The sequence below is a fragment of the Elaeis guineensis genome, chromosome 5 (assembly GCF_000442705.2).
Source record: "Elaeis guineensis isolate ETL-2024a chromosome 5, EG11, whole genome shotgun sequence".
Taxonomy (NCBI): domain Eukaryota; kingdom Viridiplantae; phylum Streptophyta; class Magnoliopsida; order Arecales; family Arecaceae; genus Elaeis; species Elaeis guineensis.
Genome location: NC_025997.2, coordinates 66025172 through 66041563, shown reverse-complemented (window position 1 = coordinate 66041563; position 16392 = coordinate 66025172).

The following is a 16392-nucleotide window of genomic DNA, read 5'->3' as shown; positions in this document are numbered from 1 at the left end:
TCGGTTGACCCATCACCAATAACTGTTAGGTGAGGTGGTTGGTGCGTAGTCGTTGATAGTACCAAAAATAACTCAACTCACTACGTAGGTAGGATGAGTCGAGATCGTATCCTCAGGGACCTTAGGCTAAGTTGAGATTGCAAAATAAAAAAAAGAAGCATTGTTTTGATTTAGAAAATAAATTATCTTAAAATTGATGTAATTAGAAAATAAAGAGCTCGAGAGTTTTGAATTAATCTTGCACTAGTAGAGTTGTATCTCTTTTCTTTTAATTAAATAGATACGATTAATCTTAAGAAAAATATCTATCTTTTCTCGGCACGCCCCATACTCGTAGATCACAATGTATCTCCAGAAAGTACTAGGTAAACAACTCTTCTTTTCTCGGCACGTCTCGTACCCATAGATCACGGTGTGTCTCCGAAAAGTAAAAGGGCAATTAGACTACTACTTGCTTATGTTTGCTTTATAAAATTTAAATTATTCTAAATGAATGTCAAAAGTATCTTTTTGAATGGATATATTGCTGAAGAAGTTTATGTAGAATAACTCCCAGATTTTGAAAATCATGCTTTTCCTAATCACGTTTTTAAATTAAATAAAGCTCTATATGGTTTGAAACAAGCACCCAGAGCTTGGTATGAAAGGCTAAGCAAATTTCTACTCAATAATGGTTTTTCAAGAGAAAATATAGACATAATTCTTTTCATTAAAAAAAATCAAGATGATATATTAGTTATACAAATATATGTCGATGATATTATTTTTGGATCTACTAATGAAACTCTTTGTCTAGATTTTGCAAAGCTCATGCAGGGGGAGTTCGAGATGAGCATGATGGGAGAACTCACATTCTTCCTCGGACTCCAAATCAAATAAATAAAGGAAGAAATCTCTATCACCTAAACCAAGTACACAAGAGAATTACTCAAAAGATTTAGAATGAAGAACTCTAAAGCAATTGGCACACCCATGAGCCCATCATGTAAGCTTGACAAGGACGAAGAAGGTAAAAGTGTAGACTTAAAATTTTATAGAGGCATGATTGGTTCTCTATTATATTTAACTACTAGTAGACCTAATATTATGTTTAGTGTTTGCCTATGTGCTCATTTTCAATCAAATCCAAAAGAATCACACTTGAATGCAGTTAAAAGAATCCTTAGATATTTAAATGGTACACAAACTTTAGGATTATGATATTCTAAGGACTCACTAATTGACTTAATAGGATATTCAGATGTCGATTTTGCTAGATGTAAATTAGATAGAAAAAGTACCAGTGGAACTTGCCAATTTCTTGAAGTTAACCTAATCTCTTGGTTTAGCAAGAAACAAAATTCGGTAGCTCTGTCTACAGTCGAGGCTGAATACATTGCAGCCGGAAGTTGTTGTGCTCAAATCTTGTGGATTAAGCAACAACTCGAAGACTTTGGTATCAAACTTAATGAAACTCCCATAAGATGTGATAATACTAGTGCTATAAATCTCACTAAAAATCCAATTCAACATTCTAAGTCAAAACATATTGAAATCAGATATCATTTCATAAGAGAACATGTACAAAATAAAGACATAATTTTGGACTATGTTTGTACTGAAAAATAATTAGCTGACATCTTTACCAAGGCCTTAAATGAAGATAGATTTTATGAAATTAAGAGAGAACTAGGAATCCTTGATCCATCTGCTTAGGTGTCTCTCTGATTCCAAGATATCAATGCCAAAAATTTTTTTAGCTTATTTCTCATCTTTTCTTTTGTGCTCAAAAGCCCAAAATAAACATTCTCATGATCAATTTTTGGATAAACATCCTTCTCCTAATATTTCAAATTTTTTCGAAACTGTTTCATCATTTTTCTGAATTTTTTTGTGCCATGAGTCGACCCCCAAGGTCGACCTTAAGGTAAACTTGTAATATTGACTAAATCCTTCGGGTGCTTTCTTTTTGTTGGAAAACCTCCCTTGAGCTGACCCAACTCTTCGTCTTCTTCCTTCCACCAAGCCAAAAGACTCCCTCTCTTCTTCCTCAAACCCAAGTTTTTTTTTCCAAAACTCTTCTCCCACCATCTCTCACCCTCTAAATCGCCCTCTTGGAACCAAGCTCCTCCCTTTTCTCCTTCTCCATTTGAAGCAAGTCGAGCTTACCCTAGACTCTACCCGTCTTCTCCAAATCGGCACTCCTCTTCTCCAAAATCTATATCCTTCCCCTAAAAACCCTTTATCTCTTCCCACATTTGCTCTCGTAAGTTCCTTGCTAGCTCTGCTTGTGCAAATGGCTTCGAAGATGAAGCTTCCATAGAGGAGGAAATCAGTTCGTAGGGTGGAAGAAAGTGTGCGTCGGAAGAGACAAGCAACCGAGACCACTTCTGCTTCAAACCCTGCTCCTGCATCTGCTCCAACTACAACTCGGTCTCCAATCAACCCCAGTAAGGTACCCCTTTCTGATAGGAAGGTAGAGCCCGAAAAAAATATTGATTCAGATTTTTTGAAAAGGAAGGGTTCTCTATCGGATCAAAAATTAAGGATCAAGGTTAGAAATTCTACTGCTCCTTAAAAGAAAATACCTATGTGGATCTTATTAGAGAATTTTATCTGAATTTGGGATACAGCAATGAAACAGTAAAATCCACAGTAAAGGGTATAGAAATTAGCCTAGATCCTATGCTCTTGGGGGAAATTCTTCACTTACCCTATGAGGGATACACAAACATGGAACTCCCAGTTAAGGAGGGAATAAATGTCATTCTAGGAAGAACCTTCACTGGAAGTCTAAACAAATTAGAGGCTAAGATTCTTTCCATTGAGATGAGGCTGCTACATCAAATGGTAATTAAGTTATTTTTTTTTAGAAGTGGTAGACATGATCTCCTCTCTGGTCGGGACATCTGCATTATGTATCATATTATTACTCAAAACCCCTTGAACCTCCCGGCATTGATGATTGAGGCTATAAGAGAGACCTTGAATAGGTCCAAGGCACATTTGCCTTTCGGTATGGCTCTCACTTTAGTATTTAGGAGGTTTGGAGTTAGCTTTGAGGGAGAGGTAGTAGCTAGGCTATCTCACTCCGACACTATCAACCACCATACTCTGCACCGTATGGGATTTTTCAAGACTGATGGTGGTTGGACAAAAGGTGTGGAAGAGAGAGCTGAGGACAGAGCAGAGGAGGAAGGACCATCATCACTTCTCCGTGATCACAGGGCTGTATCTCCAGATATTCAATTTGTTTTTGACCATGGGACTGGGCCGTCAGAGTCTGCGAGGAGGCACACTTCAGTTCAGCAGCCGGACAGCAGAGCACATCCTTCAGAGATCAGATTGGCTGATGATCAGATAAAGATGATATCTCAGCGTGTAGCCTCCATACTATCTCGTTAGATGGGCACTTCAGCTTTTGGTCAAGGATCGACATCTCATGATGTATCTAATCAGACACTGATCCCCCACATCTCCACTGTGTTTCAGATGATTTCTGATCAGTCAGTATGCATCGAGCAGCTTGAGGGTTGTATAGTGAGACTGACTGGCAGAGTATTTGACTTGCAGAGGTAAGTGTTAGCTCTATCCCATCCACAGCCACATGAGGACATCACTGAGGTCTCAGGCCTATCTGCGGAGGCAGCCAGACTGCGAGGAGTCTTAGAGAGTGGTTTTGATTTTCTGAGGAGAGATATCAGGGGCTCTAGTGAGCATGCTTCCACTCAGTTCACTACACTGCTACAATCTGTTTCGAGAGCTTTGAACCTTCTGGACACCATCAGACTCTCTCTTGTAGCTCAGTCTTTTGCTTTTCAGCCTTCAAGATCTTCTCACCCCTCCACTCGTGCTGGCACCTCTACCCGTGGCAGAGGCAGATGCGGTCGAGGTTGAGCTCGTGGACATGATCCTTCATCTCTTCACCCCATCTCTGATTCATCAGACTCCGATCCATCCAGCCATGATATCTATTAGATCTAGTGTAGTCTGTCCTTTCCTTAGTTTTTGTCTAGGATCTATCTTATAGGCCATGTAATGTAATGATGACTGATTGACTCTTGGATAGTTTCTATCCATATCTTTTGTACTCTAAGTCAACACTTATGTATTGAAACATCTATGTTTTCAGTCATCTTTTGGATATATATATATATACACTTTGACTTCCAATGAATATCTCTGAATGTGATCAAATTGAATTACTTTTAAATTATGAAATACTTGATTAGCAATATCTGTTAAATGAGCAAATTGATATATCTTTTACGATTGCTATATTGAGGGGGAGTAAAACAATAAGCAATAAAGAAGGAAGCTAAAGGAAGGAATAGAGAAAATATATATTAAAAAAAAAAAGGGGAGAAAGTAAAGATTCTCAATTGATGCTGTCAAAAAGGGAGAGTAGAATCGAAATCGAGATTGAGCAATAAGAGCAATAAAGATTGAACAATAAGCAATAAATCAAGATTGAGAAATAAGTAACAAAGAATGAGCAATAAGTAAATTGTTAAGCAAATGGGCACATGTGTCATATGCCAAAGAATCAAAATCAGCTTTTTCTTTCCAGGCAAATGCACTTATAAGCAAATTTCAAATTTATAGCAAATTCTAAATTTATCTTTAAACTGCTTCTGATGCATTTTGTTCCAATACTTGGCTATTATATTTAAGTGATGCATCTTCATAAATTTGAAATTCATGTTCAATGCTTTATATATGCTTTTGCTCAAGTGTTTTGTCATCATCAAAAAGGGAGAGATTATTGCTCTTTGAATTGATTTTGATGATTACAAAGTATTTGAGGGGATTACTAATGATTTTGGCTTGGAAAAAGATTTATTACATCTCAGGGGCAAAATCATAATTTTGTCAAGACCTGATTCAGAAGCCTCAAGAGCAAGAACTAAAGACGTACAATCTATTGGAGAAAATTTTAACATTTTTGAAAGTATATTTTGTAAGACAATTAGATTTTTAATTTTGAGTCGACCCCATGAGTCGACTCATGGCTTAAAGGGCTGAACGGCAAGCTAAAATTTTGGCTGGCACTCTCTGTGAGTCGACCCCATGGGTCGACCCCTTGGCATGAGTTGACTCTATGAGTCGACCTCTACTGCTTCGCAGGTCAAAATTATAAAACAGTCATTTTTTGTTCTGTTCCACAGAGGTCGACCCTATGAGTCGACCCATGAGCATGAGTCGACCCTATGAGTCGACTCCTATGATGGAAAAGTTCCGCAACGGCTAGTTTTTAACCCATTTCAATTGCATTTAATGCTCATTTAATATGCTCTAATGGCTCTATTTCAGCCCAGATTACTCTCCACTATTATTTGAAGTTATATAAAGGAACTTAAAGGAGGGAATCATAGACATAGAAAAGAGAAAAAGAAGAATTTGAAAAAGGTTCTTCAAGCACTTTGTTCAACCCTAAGCAAGAGCCCACTTGAAGCGTTCAAAAAGCTTTTAATTCAATTTCACCAACTCTTCAAGTGCTCATTCAAGTCTCCAACTACCTTGAGAAAATCAGAAAGAGCTTCCTTCAAATTATGTAAAGTGTATTTAATGCCTTATTCGCTCATTAAAGGAGTTTCATTTGTATTTCTGTGCAATTAACTGTAATACTCTTTTTGAGTTATTATTTTTATTTTGGAAGGGTTCTAAAATGTGAGAAGGTTGATCCGAACCTTGAATCGGATTGTATTGGGTTGGCTTATACCCAAAAAATAAGTGGTCTAGCTTGGGATAGCTAGAGTCGGAGGTTCCGACGAGTGTATTCAGGTTGAATACAGTTTAGTGGATTGAAATTCCCAAGTAGGAGCTTGGAGAGTGGATGTAGGTGCAAGGTTGGCTCCAAACCACTATAAATCCTCTTGTTTGTGTTGTACTTAATTGCTCTCCTTTTAAACTTCTTTATTCTCTTGCATTCTTGCATACAACCATTACCCTTGCATCAATTACACTCTCCTTACTTATCTTGACATTGTTAAATATTCTTCATAAGTTGTAAGTTAAGTTTAAATTTTTAGAAACCCAATGCACCCCTACTCTTGGGTTGCATAGCTGGGCAACAAAGTGAGACCGGTGGGAGGGATATGCCATCAACTTGACAAGAACACATTCGAGTCGAGTAGCTCCCAATTAAAAATCAGTCGGTCGCATCTGCTTAACTTACCTTAGACACTAAATTATCGAACCAGACTCAATTGGGTTAGTCTACAATCCAAGCTCTAACCACTGAGCCAAATTATGTCTTAACTTGATCGAGTCACATCTAAATGTGATTCGACCTTGACCTAGACTTAATCCTATTAGGCTGGTCAATTATTAGCTTTCATGATCCCACCTAACCAACTTTTGATTCGGTTTGATCAACCGCTAGACCTAATTGAGCTACCCAAGCCTGAACCCAATTTTATGAAAATGACTTAGATCTAAAATTTTCAATTTTAGATCTAATTTAATTTCATAAGCTTAATTCATTAATTAAGTCTTGGGTTCATAAACAAAATATGTAAATAAATCCTAGGGTTTCAGGATTTAGGATTTTGCAAAAAAGTAAATTTTGATTTCTGATTAAGGATGAACGCACAGCACCCCTACATGCCATAAGAATACCCCATTGAATGGGAGGAAAGGGTCTTAAACCCTACTTTATTCTTATGATCGGACGGCCATGAGGAACACCTTAATCAGAAATATTGATTTAACTATAAAACTAGTTAGATCTAAGATACGTATCACATATATAATTTCAGATCTAACTTATACATACTTTGCATACATCTCATGTATTAAAATCTGATCTAATTAGCATGCTTTCAAATTTGATACATCATATGTAATATCTGAAAAATAAGATTTAAATTAAACTATTCAATATAAAATCTATTCTAGATAGTTTCTAGAACAATTCTATAACTAGTCTAGGCATGCAGCAGATCAATCTTATAAATTAATTAAATTTTATTTTTTATTTTTTAATCTAAATATAATATTTATAACATAAAAAAATCAAAGAATAAATTAGATCTAATTTATATTTTAATCATATTAAAATATAAAACTTCAAGACTATTCATAGTTTAAATTATTCATAGTCTAGTCATGCATCTCATACATGTTAGATCTACTTAGATTTAATTTTAAATTTTTTGATTTTAGATCTAATCACATCTGATGTGATATCTAAAATTCATTAATATCAAATAAATATAAATAAAAATTAGATCTAAATTAGATCTGAAATAGAGCCATCAACCTGGCTCTGATACTAGTTGAAGAAAAAATTGGCTTCTTCCTTGTAGGATCTTCCAGATCAAATGAGATCTGGGGTGAAATATTTTAAAAAAAATTATACTATGATATTTTAGATATAAGATCTATTAGATCTAATTCCTATTATCTGATATTAAATCTAAAATTAAATCTAAAAATATGAGGAATAGAGAAATACCTCTAGGATAACTAGATTACCCTGTAGATGATCGCAGCAATGCTCGAGATTCTAAAATAGCCACGCAGTCGCCTGGCCTCTACCAGTATCCACTCGAGTAGGATCTGGATCATATTCTCCTCACAAATCTTTACTCCAAAAATTAGATCTGGATCTGATCTGGAAGATCTTCAAAAGATCTTTTGAAGCTGAAGCAGCAGCTTCTCGATAAATCTCTGCAGCCTTCTAATCAGGAAGCCACCACGCCTTGGACAAGCATCAGATGGATGCCCAACTTCTTGGATGTGAAGAGGGGAGGGAGAGAAGTAGAGGGGGCATAGAGAAGTAGAGAGGATTCAGGCTTTTGCTGGTTATTGCATAGATTCTCTCAACCTTAGGCACAGACAGGGTTTAAATAGACCCTGCTGCGCCATGCAGTGCCACATCATTCGACCAATCAAAAAATTTCAATTAATTTTGAAAAAATTTTGGTTGATGGAGTGATATCATTTTATCATATCAGATAAGAATGCCCACAATCCCTCCTACTGTTGGTGCCAACACTGGATAAGCACAGAGAGATTTGCGCCCCACAGTCTAAGTTGATCAAGGGATCAGAGTCCTCATCTCATGGGACTCTATCCTTATCCACTTGGGGAGCATGCCCAATCTGAATATGGCACCCACTTTGAGGCCCAATTTAGTAGGTAGACACTCCACAAAAAATCTCCAATGACCTCTTGCCAAGTGGCCTTCAGTCCAAGGTCCATGGGTCAACATTTGACTAATGTCCTAAAATGGAAATGGCAGGTGATAGGAATTAGCAGGTGTTGTCATAAATTCATCTCATAAATTAAGATAAATTCTTTTTGAGCTGGACTAGCTCCAGTCAGACTGTGAGAAACCTTCTCAAGATTTTCTGGGTGAGTCAAATTACATTTAGCTCAGTCGAGATAGAAAAGATTACACGAGGAGAAAGTTAGGCTCAATCGTGTACTAGCATGATTTCCTTGAAACTAATTGGATTTAATCCAAATCAATCAAACTGGGCTAGCTCAATTGATGATATTCAGATCCTAACTCTTGTTTGTGTGATCCAGTTAGGTTTATTTTTGTATGATAATGAGACATGTCATGATCTCATCATTGACATCATCGAAACTCCTTTCGATGGATCAGAACTCTTCTGATTCAGACAATTAGAATGATCAATCATCAAGATTATTCTGATTGCTCCCAAAATCTACCAGTGACACCTAGAAGTATATGGTGGCAACCCATCAAAAATGAAGATGAATCTCTCAATGTAGCTACCTGTGTGATTGAGTTCCTCTATCATGAGTCCCGACTGAATTAGGGTTAAGGTGAACTCGTCAAACCCAACATCAGTCATATGAATCAATCGATTGATCCGAGTCCGATGTGAAACCCCAATGAAAAATTTTTTTCCATTATTTCATTCTGCCATGGCCATGGGCTTAAGGACTCGATCTTTCGATCATCATAAGGCTACTCCTGTTATCTACCGAGGTTGATAGATCCCTTCTTGGTGCGATCTAGTTCCTACAATGAATATGCTACAGCCAACATACACCTCAGGGTTTCGAATAGCTAGGAGATCGAGTTATGGTGTAGTCAAACTATAACACACTCAAGGTGAACTGTCGATGTACCTCAGGTCAAATAACTAGACATATAGCTGCAGCATCGAGCTAGTCATCGATGAGAAGGTAGACTTCCTTATGACAGCACGAGATGGTCACGCTCAGTACTCTCATTCTCAATGAATACCTATACTCTCGCTCTGGTGTCTCCACACCATAGACTCAAGATACATCTACCCTAAGAAAGTGATCGTACACCAACCTTTCAGATCGATCACCATCCTCGTGATGATCCTATGATCAGCAGCTGTTTATGAGTTAGTTATGTAAATTCATACCTTAAATTTTCAACTCTTGAAAATATGAATTAACATTTCTACTAACTCAAAGGATGTATCACAGACATAATGTACACAATGTGATAGTAGAATAACCCTTTTATTCATTTATAGTTAAAATTATAATTTTGCCCTTATATTTGTACAGGAATGTGTCAGCCAATCTGGCATCTAGGAAACACATCTAACATATCTCTCTTTCTAATTTAATTTCTATTTAAATTTGATTCAAAATAGAATCAAATCCTTATCAGATATGGTGTGGGAGTTGAGTTTTTATGCGACAAAAATTAGAGAAAAAGGAGAGACGCATGTTTGCATGCGTGGAACAAAAAGGGGCACCCCTCCTTTATGTGTCATCCTTCCTTATTTTTGTTTCTCTTTCTATTTGAATTTGATTCAAACTAAGAAAGAGATAATATCTAAAAGAAAAGGTGATGGATTAGATTTTTATGTGATAAAAATCAAGAGAGAAGTGTGGGGCATGTGCTAATATAAAAGGGAAAATTTTTCCTTATCGAAAAACAACCTTAACGTCACCTTTTTCTTTCTTCCGTCACCTCCATGCCCAAGACCTGATGTGTGTTAGATGTGTGCCCTAGATACCAGATTGGCTGACACATTCCTGTACAAATCTAAGGGCAAATTTATAATTTTGATTATAAATCAATAAATGGATTATTCTTCTATCACATTGTGTACATTGTGTCTGTGATATATCCTTTGAGTTAGTAGGAATGTTAATTCATATTTTTAAGAGTTGAAAATTTAAGGCATGAATTTACATAACTAACTCATAAACAGCTCCTGACCATAGGATCATCATGAGGATGGTGATCGATCCGGAAGGTTGGTGTACGATCGCTTTCTTAGGGTAGATGTGTCTTGAGTCTATGGTATGGAGACACCAGAGTGAGAGTACAGATATTCATTGAGAATGAGAGTACTGAGCGTGACCACCTCGAGCAGTCATAAGGAAGTCTACCTTCTCATCGATGACTAACTCGATGCTGTAGTTGTGTATCTAGTTCTTTGATCTGAGGTACATCGACAGTTCACATTGAGTGTGTTATAGTTTGACTATACCATAACTCGATCTTCTAGCCATTCGAAACCCTGAGGTCTTTGTTGGCTGCAGCATATTTATTGTAGGAACTAGGTCGTACCAAGATGGGATCTATCAACCTCGGTAGATGAGAGGAGTAGTCCTATGATGATTGAAAGATCGAGTCCTTAAGCCCATGGCCATGGCAGAGTGAAATAGTGGAAAAAAAGTTTTCCATTGGGGTTTCACATCAGACTCGGATAGATCGATTGATTCATATGACTGATGTTGGGTTTGATGAGTTCACCTTAACCCTAATTCAGTCGGGACTCATGATAGAGGAACTCAATCACACAGGTAGCTGCACTAATAGGTTCATCTTCAGTTCTGATGGGTTGCCAGCATATACTGCTAGGTGTCACTGATAGATTTTGGGAGCAATTAGAATGATCTTGATGATCGATCATTCTAATTGTCTGAATCAGAAGAGTTCTGATCCATCGAAAGGAGTTTCGATGATGTCTATGATGAGATCACGACATGTCTCATTACCATACGAAATTAAACCTAACTGGATCATACAAACAAGGGTTAGGGTCTGGATGTCATCAATTGGGCTAACCCAATTGATTTGGATAAGATCCAATTGGTTTAAGGAAATCGTGCTAGTACACGATTGAGCCTAACTTTCTCCTTATGTAATCTCTTCTGTCTCTACTGAGCCAAATGTGATTTGACTCATCTAGAGAACTTTGGAAAAAAATTTTTCAATCTAAATGAAGCTTGTCCAGCTCAAAAAAGACTTGTCTTAATTCATGAGATAAATTTAAGATAAGCATCTGCTAATTCCTGTCACCTGCCAATTTTATTTTAAGACATTTGTCAAAAGTTGACATATGGGTCTTAAATTGAAAGCCACTTGGCAAGAGCTTATTGGAGGATTTTTGTAGAGCCAAACCACATCAAATTGGATACCATAATCAGATTATGGTGCGAGCCTAATTGGATTAAGTGGGCACCCCAAGTGGATAAGGTTGGAGAGTCTTGATAAGATTGGACTCTTTGGCGCCAACCTCTCTTTGTCCTTATCCAGTGTTGGTGCCAACTTTGAGATAGAGGCTTGGGTTCTTATCTGATATGATCAAATGATATCAAGTAACCAATCAGAATTTTTTCAAAATTTATTAGAATTTTTTGATTGGTCGAATGATGTGGCATTGCGCAGCATACTGGGTCTATATAAACCCTTCTGTGCCTAGGGTTTTAAAAGAGAAGTTGTTTTATGCACGAAACCCAATAGCTTCCACCTCCTCCCTTCTTCTCTACATCCTCCCTACTCTCCTATCTCCCTTCTTCATGTCCAAGGAGTTGGACATTCATCTGGTGCAAGGAAAAGGCGTGGTGATGCCAAGAACAGGAAGGCTGCAGGACATCTTCGACAGGCTACTGCTCCAACTTCAGATGGAGTTCTGAAGTACTTTCAAATCAGATAGAGATCTAATTTTTGGAGCATAGATTTATGAGGAGAAGATGTTCTAGGTTCTACTTAAGTGGATATTGGTAGAGGCTAGACACTTGCGTGGCTAGATCAGAACCTCAGGCTGTGTTGAGATCATCTACAGGAAATCAAATTACCCTTGAGGTATGTCTATACTTCTCATACTTTTAGATTTAATTTTAGATTTTAAATATCAGATAATAAAATTAAATTTAATAGATATTAGATCTGAATTAGTATAGGATAAAAATTTTTAAATTATTTTACCCCAGATTTGGTGAAATCTGGAAGATCCTACAAAGGAAAAAGACGATTTTTCCATCAACTGGTATCAGAGCCCGGTTGATGGTTCAGTTTCAGATTTAATTTAGATCTGATTTTAATTTTAATTTATTTGATATTAAATAATTTTAGATATCACATCAGATATGATAGGATCTGAAATCAAAATATTTAAAATTAAATTTGAGAAGATCTAACATGCATGAGATGCATGACTAGACTAGGAATAGTTTGATCTATGAATAGTCTTGTAAGTTTTATATTTTAATGAGATTAAAATATGAATTAAATCTAATTTATTCTTTATTTTTTTAATATTATAAGTATTATAATCAGATCAAAAAATAAAAAATAAAATTTTAATTTTTTTATAAAATTAATCTGTTGCATGCCTAGACTAGTTGTAGAATTATTCCAGTAACTTGTCTAGAATAGATTTAATTTTGAATAGTTCAATTTAAATCTTATTTTTTAGATATTACATGTAATATATTAGATCTAAAAGTATGTTAATTAGATCAATTTTTGATACATGAGATGTATGCAAAGCTTGTATTAGTTAGATCTTAAATTGTATATGAGATATGTAAATTTAGATCTAACTAGTTTTGTAGTTAAATTTATATTTCTGATTAAGGTGTTCCTTATGACCGTCCGATCATAAGAATGAAGTAGGGTTTTAAGACCCTCTCTTCCCATTCAATGGGGTGTTCTTATGACGTGTAGGGGTGCCGTGCGTTCATCCTTAATCAGAAATCAAAACTTACTTTTCTGCAAAACTCTAGATCCTGAAACCCTAGAATTTATTTTACATATTTTGTTTATGAACCCAAACTTAATTAATGAATTAAGTTTATGAAATCAATTTGGTCTAAAATTGAGAATTTCAGATTTAAGATATTTTCATAAAATTAGGTTCGGACTTGGGTAGCTCAATTAGGTCTAGCGGTTGATCAAACTGAATCAAGAGTTGGTTAGGTGGGATCATGAAAGCTAATAATTGACAAGCCTAATAGGATTAAGTCTGGGTCAAGGTCGAATCACATTTAGATGTGACTCGATCAAGTTAAGACCTAATTTGGCTCAGTGGTTAGAGTCTGGATTGTAGGCTAACCAAATTGGTTCTAGTTCGATAATTTGGTGTCTAAGGTAAGTTGGGCAGATGCGACCGACTGATTTTTAATTGGGAGCTACTCGACTCGAATGCGTTCTTATCGAGTTAATGGCATATCCCTTCCATCGGTCTCACTTACCTAGCCATATGTGTCGATCCAGTTCTGATTTGAGGTGGCTAACAATTCGAGCTAACCCATGCCCCTAGGTTAGTCATAATTATTATAACTATGTTAAGTCAAGTTTAATGAGACCTAAATCAAATCTCCCTAAGAAAATATTAAGTCTAGGTCTTCCACCATTGTGATGTGCGGGGCCCTTCTCGGGGTTGATTGTTCTCGACTGGTTACAGTGGCTCAGTTGCACCGAGAAGATGCAACCATGTCCATTAGGCATTGGATGCTATGAATTAGAAGATGGGTTGGGCTCAATATTTCGGATATGGTGAGGGACCCAATCAGGAATCTAGTTCGTGCAAATGGTGGGTCTAACTTAACTAAGGATTGGAGTAATATTCTGGACACGGTGAGCTTCATGAATTAGAGATCAAGTTTTGGGTGCACCATGATTAGAGAATCATTGGACAAGAGTTGTCCACTCATCGGTTGATCCATCACCAATAACTGTTAGGTGAGGTGATGAGCTAGTTGGTGAGACCGCACCACCCACTAGAAATCACTGATCACGGAGATTTTCACATCTCTACCAAGGAAGTGTAGGGATCTGAGAAAATAATGGGAGCCTAATTTGTTTAAAAATAAAACCTCTAAACAAATTGGTTAAGTCTGATTACAAAATCTAACTAGAAACTTTCAACTCTCTATAGAAAACATGTCTACCTCCAACCCTCTGACCAAAATACTAGACACCCACAGATTGACTGAACCTAATTTCAAAGATTGGTTGAGGAATTACAAAATTATTCTGGATTCCAAAAAATTGACTCATGTCTTAGACCAGGACCTACCTACCATGCCAGCATGTCTGACTGCTGAACAGAGAGCGTCTCTAAAAAAATGGACGGATAATGATAACAAAGCAATGTACTACATGTTGGATGCAATGTCTGATGACTTGCAGCACCAGCATGAGAATATTTTGACTACCCGCCAAATGTTGGCTCACCTGCAAGAGTTGTTTGGTGAACAGAGTCGTGCGGCCAAGTATCAAGTCTGTCAAAGACTTTTTAAGGCCAAGATGTGTGTAAGAGACTCAAAAATTAGTGAGAGCCTTTGTTTATTTTTAAAATCTCTAAAAAAAACTATTACAAATACAATCATCTATTTAAATCTTTACTCTCTATGGTTTATTCTTCAGCTTCCAACCCTCTAGCTTGAATCTTAAATATCAACCACTTAATCGAAATCAATTATAAATTCTGGCTCAAAAATTTAAGAATAGTTCTTAGCTTTTAATAATTAAGCTATGTTCTTGATCAAATTAACCCAATGTCATCAGCTTGTCCAATTCATAGTCAATGAGCTATACTTGACAAATGGTTGGACATTGACAATTAGATTAAGTGCTATAAATTGGAGTCAATGATTGACGAACTCTAATGTATGCATAAGGATATATAGACTACTAATGATATACTGATTCATCTGCAATAGTTGTGAGATGATCAGAGTCACATAGTGCATGAGATGCATGATGGGCAGTTTGTCCATGATCATTGTTTGATAATGATCAAGGACACTGAAGAGCTTAAGAAGCTCGACATGACCATGCTTAAGAAATTACTAATAGATTTGATCCTGCAATCTCTGATTCATATGGGTAGTTTATGAAACTATTATATGAATAAATATTATAGCACCTTAACTGAATTGATCAATATATTGGTAACTAAAGAAAAAGTTCAGAGGTACATACCTGAAAAACCTAAAGAAATATTGACATGCCTTTGGAAGGAATGTCAAATTGCTCAAATCTGATCTTATGATTTTCTTTTTCACTAGACTCTAGTGCATATTACACACTTTAATATAGGGTCTAAAAAAGGAAGATGGCTGAGGGAAGGTGAATCAACTCTTTTGAGTCGACAATGGTGCAGAAGTTGCATTGTGGCCGTGGGCACCTAACCTTGATGATTATCATTTGGATTTAGTTCTTTATAATTTACATGGTGATATATTTGTGAACTTATTTGCGCAAATTATGAATACCATTAGGTCTAAGAGATCCAAGATCAAATAATCTGAAGTATATAGATAGTTCTTTTGGCTAGATCATGTATGAGAAGTGTTGGGTATAAAATACCCACAGCCGAAACCCCCCACGGAGTCGATGATGGAACAGAACGGCTCCGCCCGGACTCCTACGGGAGTCGGGCTCCGCCTTCGACATCAACAGCAGCTCGGCTCCGCCCGGACTCCTACGGGAGCCGGGCTCCGCCTTCGACATCAACAGCAGCTCAGCTCCGCCCGGACTCCTACGGGAGCCGGGCTCCACCTTCGACATCAACAGCAGCTCGGCTCCGCCCGAACTCCTATGGGAGCCGGGCTCCGCCTTCGACATCAACAGCAGCTCGGCTCCGCCCGGACTCCTACGGGAGCCGGGCTCTGCCTTCGACATCAACAGCAGCTCGGCTCCGGCCGGACTCCTACGGGAGCCGGGCTCCGCCTTCGACATCAACAGCAGCTCGGCTTTGCCCGGACTCCTACGGGAGCGGGCTCCGCCTTCGACATCAACAGCAGCTCGACTCCGCCCGGACTCCTACGGGAGCCGGGCTCCGCCTTCGACATCAACAGCAGCTCGGCTCCGCCCGGACTCCTACGGGAGCCGGGCTCCACCTTCGACATCAGCTGCTGGTAAGCTCCGTCCGGACTCCTACGGGAGCCGGACTTCGTCTTTAACTTTGATTGCAGAGTGCTCCGCCCAGACTCCTACGGGAGCCGGGTTCCGCTTTCAGTATCCACTGCAGGTAAGCTCCGTCTGGAGTCCTACGGAAGCCGGACTCCACCTACAACCCCTACCGAAAGGAGGACCCTTCCCGGACTTCTACAGAGGCCGGACTCTGACCGCTGTCGAGCCTCGATCAACAGATCTGCGCCCCTTGGCAGATCACAACAACAACCATGATCCTGTTCCAC